The 6,446-nt window shown below is 42.3% G+C and overlaps 1 pseudogene; it reads right to left on the bottom strand.

Moving 5' to 3' along the window:
* Positions 1-4,033: 4,033 nt before the first annotated feature.
* Positions 4,034-5,266, bottom strand: LOC148037954 (importin subunit alpha-1a-like; annotated as a pseudogene).
* Positions 5,267-6,446: the final 1,180 nt, after the last annotated feature.

Genomic DNA, 6,446 nt, shown 5'->3' with positions numbered 1-6,446 from the left:
TTCTTAGCTTATGAAGTGTGCCAATAATGAGGTCAGCTTCTTAATGCAAAAATTTGATGATGGAGATTGCCATGGAAGGGTGAATAGGGTGTTCTAGAATATTAAGTAAATTATATGCCAAGGGAGAAGTAGTGAAACTCCAAGCATGGGAAATCCTTTCAAAAGAAAGATACGTAACTATATATCAAACCTTGTTCTACGTGTTGTTATCCCACTAAAGACTCATTCTCTTTTGGATTGCATTTGAGGTTGCATTTGTAGGATGGAGTTCTCATATTTCTTCTTTTTGTGCACAACAAATGAAGTTTAGAAAACACAAATCATGTGTGGAGAAGCATGCATGTATTTATCCAAATGAAGGAGTATGTAACTTACAAGTGCTTTAACCTCAACAAATAAAGTATACATATGCCAACATTTATTTGTTCACAATTACCCTGAGCAAAAAGTTACGCCAATACATTATATTCTTAGTTCCAAATCAATTGTAATTCTTTCATGCAAATAGAGTCATGAGAATGCATAGTACAATAGCAAATTGCATTGTCTATATTCATACTTTCTCACAATGCCTTTGATTACAAATAGCAATGTAGTAGGCATTATTCTAGAGAAAATGAGTCACAACAACCTATAGATTTTATTGAGAGTTTGATGTCCAAGATGAAGGCAATAAATCCAACATTAATTAGCTTCTAAATATGACAACTGGATTATTTTATGTAATGTTTAAAAAATTTCAATAGCAAAAAATTAATCTTTGAGTTATTGCATGTAATGTATGACTAACCTAGAGAGAGAGAGAGAGAGAGAGAGAGAAAGAGAGAGAGAGAGAGAGAGAAAGGGATGCTCTTAGTTTTATATCGATGTAGCTGCTCAAATGAGAAAGATGGAAAAGTAGGTTGATGCATAGTTTATTGAAATACAATTTACAACTCATCTACACACACACACGCACACGCACACGCACACGCACACGCACACGCACACGCACACGCACACGCACACGCACACGCACATGCACACGCACACGCACACGCACACGCACACGCACATGCACACGCACACGCACGCACGCACACACACACACACACACACACACACACACACACACACACACACACATAGGGAGAACTCAAACATACAAGTACTATGCCATGGAAATCTTGAAGGTGGAACTAAGGATTCTTGAAAAATACTTTCTTATTTTTTTTTTAAATGTCACCCACTTTGTTGGATTAAGAAATATTTACCTCCAAAAGCACCTTAGAATGAATGCTTGAATTGTAGATTTCTAATACCACCTCTATATTCTCTCACCTTGAGAGAGAAAGTAAAGAGAGAATGAAGAGGGAGGGGGAGAAGGAGAGAGATGAGAGAGAATTTTTAGAGAAAGTGTGAGGGAAAAGGGGGAGGGGGAGAACAAAGAAGAGAAAATAGAGACAACATTGAGACAGAAGAAGGGAGAAGAGAGAAAAATTAATTATTTTGACTTACATATATAGTCTGACTAATGAGCTAGGAGCACTTTGTGAGTGAGCAATTGTTCATCATATTAATATCTTCTTTCAATAGACCTAGAGAGAAATTTTAATTTTTCATATATATATATATTTTTTGTGACTGGTGAGCTAGAAGCACTTTGAGTGAGCAATTGTTCATCATGTTAATGACTTCTTCCAATAGACCTAGGCCAAAGGTTGTCTGAATCCACTATCTCTAGCCACTTAAAAATATGCACTAATTCCTTTGACACAAGCCTTCACCATGCGCTCCTCTTTAGTGGACAGGACCCAAGGAGTACGAGATAGTTGAAAGTGACCATCAAAGCTCTGATTGTGGCCAAATCATAGGATCCAACAAATGGTTGATCTATAAGTGGGTCCAATATGGCACCTCTTAGAAAACTGAGAATTGTCGCATTCCACTCAGATGTGACTCCTTGTGAACCATTTTTAGCTCATACTGTAATGTAGGAATTTTAAGGCTTGCTAGGGTTAGATTAGGGTTACCTATAAATAGGGGAGCATCCACTAAATTTGGGATCATGCTATTTTGGAACAGGAAGTTTGATTTGTTTCTTCCCTTGTAACCATTTCATTTTCATAGCTAATGACAGTTCTAGCTATGGTTTCTTGCCAATTTCTTGTCCATTTCTTTTCAATTTCATGTTCATAGGCTACAATTAGGCTAAATCAGTTTAGGTTAAGAATCCTTCATTACAATGGTATCAAAGCCTTGCTTTGATCCAAGGTAGGTTTTAATTCCATCATTTTCATGATTATGATCTTGCTGGGGAGGTCATTTTCATGGAAGATCTAGTTACAGGCATCATTTCTGTGTAACTGGACTTGAAGATACAGTTACATGGTTTGGTTTCTCCTTGACAGTGACTAGACTGGTTGTACTACTTCAAAATGTGGTTATTTTAGTGTTTCTTCATAGAGATATGGGGGCAAGATGGAGGTTCATAACTACTTTGACAGGTCGTCATCAAATTTTACCTCATTTTGAAAACATATGGATCAAAAGAGGGTCAGACATGGCTGAAGGACACTTAAACCAAGGTTACTTTTGAGAGGGAAGGGTTTGCTTCTAGACTCAGTCTTTCTCTCTCCTCTTCTCAAGCTTTTCTGTGAGCTTCAATGGTGGATTTCCTTTCATATCTTCTTTCTTTTACATCAATGACATGAATACTTGTCAAAGTCTCATTCTACTTGACACATGGAGTATGGTCATAACCATTCTTGGAAGGATTGATGCAAGACGTGGTCATCAGGATCAGATCAAAATGCACTGTTCTGAAGCGCTATCTGATAAACATAGAAGGTAAGGCTAGGAGGAGGGAACAATGATGTGGCTACTGGGATCTCCCCATGACTCACACAGCTTCGCTGCTTGTATCTTTGAGGCTCATCAAAGTAGCGCACAATGGACCACACCATAGAGATAGGAGCTCGGATGCTTTTGGTGAGAACGGAGGTGGCCTGATGTTCAAGAGTTTTATGCGTGTGGTGTCGCGAGATGTAATCCGACTCAAGCTGCAAGTTTGAATTCAGCGGGACGTTCATGATCACACAATACACTGCTTCCTCAAAGGTCTCTGGAGCCACCTACAAGTCATGGAGCATCAACAACCAGACGATAGGCGTTTCCGGAGTCTCTATGTTCCTCCATTGGGAGCAAAGGGTATGAAGATTTGATGGATGTTGAAGCCTGCGACGACAAGTATCTTCTTAAGCAGGGTGCCTTGGAAGAGGAGTTCGAGGAGCTGCAAGCAGATGTGGATGAAGTGTGCCACCAGTTGCAAAGGGCCAGGAAGAGGGATTTGTGACTAATCAACAAGCTTTCTGGCCTGCATCTATGCATCAACGGTACCAGGGGCTGCATTCCGTTGGTCGTTCAAGAGCCTGACATCATTCCAGGCCTTGGAGAAGGAAGGCTTATCAAATCTCTACAAAGAGCCTGATGTCATTCCTACAAAGGGCCAGGAAGAGGGATTTGTGACTATGCATGCCTTCGCCTTCATTTGACCAAGTCGATCTTGTTCTCTGCATCTCATTTTTAGTTCCCGTTTTCCTTGCAGCATTCTCATGAATTTTCATCAGAAAGACCAGCCATTGCCCGGTCTGCCACAGAGTTTATCATGCCGCCTTTCATCTTCCTTGCCTGTTTAATCTCTATGCTACCTCCATTTTCTACAATGTCAGTATCGAAGCTGCTCTTCGTCTTGGCTCCCGCGCAGGAGAGGCCAGAGCCAGCGGACTGACATCTCCACCGAGAAAGGATAACTGATAAACTCAGGGTGCTTCTTGATCTGGCTTCGTTTGTGACACCGGTGAACTTTACGACATCACAACTAGCATCAACAGTATCATCGAGTCGGGCATCAATAGACCTGGTAGATCCCATGGTCTCATGCCTTGAGGCTTCTGTCTTGTCCAGCAATATCCTGCGGCTGAGATGTACCTCCCCTTGGTCTTGAAGGCTTAGACTTCTTACTGCACCCTCTTCCTCATCTGAAAAAGCATTTTCATACACCCCTGCTCTGGTGCCGTTTCTTTGTTTCGAGGCGGAAGGCTTCCTGCTTGAACTTGGAGTCTGCCATGGAAACTGCAGGGGCGGCGGGGGCCGCGGGATGAGGATTCTTGGAGGGAGGATTCTTGGAGGAAGCCTTGGCACTCATCTTGAGCAGCTTGGAGTCCGCCATGGAAACTGCAGGGGCGGCGAGAGCAGGCGCGGGAGCCGCGGGATGAGGATTCTTGGAGGGAGGATTCTTGGAGGAAGCCTTGGCTCTCATCTTGAGCATTGCTGAATTCAAACACAACATTGAGAGTGAATTTATGCCAGGTCCTGAAACCCCAACAATGGCAAAACCATGCTGCCTACTGTTCCTTTACGATCCAGCACCTCTCTGTCTGAGAAGGCATCACCTGATTTGACACCCCAAAACTTGCATTCACAGCTGCAGTCATAGACTGGTTCATTGCTGAGCTTAGCGCATTCATCACAGGGTTAATAGCAAGATTCAGACCTGAAGTTCCTGATGGACCATAAGGAGCTCCAGTCGACATCATGCCGTGTGGTGCAGTGCCATATTGCATGGTCATTGGATTTGCTCCTGCCTGCATCCATCCATCATCCATGGTAATCCTGAGTTCATTGCCTTTGCTGACGGTTTGATCTTCATGCTGTGGCGTTCGAGGTCTCTGCTGAGATGCAAGGTCTTTGCTGAGATGCTACCGCAAATCCCCGAGTCTATCACGGTCTAGATTTTGTCATTTGTGCCATCCGAAAGATAAGAAAGAACCCAGCAAGCATCAATCAACACATCTTCATCAGATGAATGTATTAAACGCTCAAGGGCTGGAAGTGCAACTTTTGTCAGTTCAAACGATGGGGGAGGTTTTCCATGACAGAAGTTAGAAAGGGTCCATGTTGCATTTCTAAGCATCGAAAGCTTGGTAGTTTCATTCAACTGGTTAAGAAGAGGTTGCATAGCACCATGACTAAGAACCAGATCTCTGCAAGTTGGAGAATCACCAGCCACATTCCCGAGAGCCCAAACAACCTGCTCTTTGACATCATCACTAGGAGAACTGAGCAGTTGCACAAAAATGGGGACTGCTCCATGATCTATGACCACCCTGGTATGCTCTGAAGTCCCAGAGGCAATGTTGGTCAATGCCCACGCTGTTACAAATTGCAACTCTGGGAAATTGGTTCGAAGAAGAAATTCAACAAAGCGAGGAACCACCAGCAGCAGTCAAGCAGGTTTGGAAGATGAAGATGGCATTGTTGATGCCAGAATTGAGAATTGAACAGTCAATTGGCCAATTCTGCTTGGCAAGTTGCCACAGTCACAAAACACCACCTCTCGCAGGATTTTTAAAGTGATTGAATCAACGTTTGGAATGCAAAACAGATTTTCACAGACTCAATGTATTGACAATGAAGCATACATAGACAGCACTATGTTGAGATTTCACATGATGTGGAGAAACAAGATGATGGCTTTGGTATTGAAGCTGATGAAATACCTCTAGAAACTTCTTCAACATATATGGATTCTGTCTCAGCAGCTTCTGTAAAGCTTTAGTCACTGGATGAGAAGGCATATGCATCAAGGTCACTGATGTTACCATTTCATGAACCGGGCTTTTCTGATTCTGGATATTGTAAGACTTGAAAGCTGAGGTTGAGCTTCACCACATCCTGACTGGAGAAATCTTGGCTCATTCCCTTCTTTACCAAACCATTGAGCAAATTTTTGATATTGGTGGCTACAAAAGGCCTCATCATCTTTAGTGTTGGTTGCGGGTTGATCTTCATCTTCTGTGCCATCATGTTGATGCTTCTCAGTTCTGATGGCTTGACATATGTTTGACTCCTTAAAGTTCCCATCAACATCAGATGAAATCTTGCTTCCTTGATCATTCTCTTTTTGTGAGCCTGATCTTTGAAAAGCAATTTTAGAAAACCCAGGAGGAACAAGAGGACGTGGTGTTGTTGGAGAATTAATGGTATGAATTGGTACTAAACCTCCATGATGAATTGGTCCAAAGAACCAGATTCTTCACTGCCACTTCTTGGCCATTTCTGAGGACACCTTTGTACACGACGCCGAAGCTCCCTTTCCCTAACCTACGGGAGTCGCTGAAGCTATCAGTTGCCTTCTTTAGTTCCTTGGCTAAAACAAGGTGCAGTCCAAACAGGGACAGATTTGGAAAAGTTGCTACAGAAATTAGTAGCATCATTCTAACGATAAATAGACAATTGGGATTGATACTAGACATCACAAGATTGGATTGGAGCTAACAAATGCTTCATTTGGATACATATTTCTCAAGTTAGAGCCTATTTTGTTCCAATAGTTCACTAGCAGTTTACTATGGACAGACCTAGAGAATCATTTCCAGAATGGGGTGTAGGTACAAAATAATGCA

The sequence above is a fragment of the Lygodium microphyllum genome, chromosome 4 (genome assembly GCF_053477565.2).
Source record: "Lygodium microphyllum isolate KBCC chromosome 4, Lygodium_microphyllum_v1.1.10, whole genome shotgun sequence".
NCBI lineage: Eukaryota > Viridiplantae > Streptophyta > Polypodiopsida > Schizaeales > Lygodiaceae > Lygodium > Lygodium microphyllum.
Note: the sequence above shows the minus strand (reverse complement) of the source record. Positions and strands in the feature narration are given on the sequence as shown.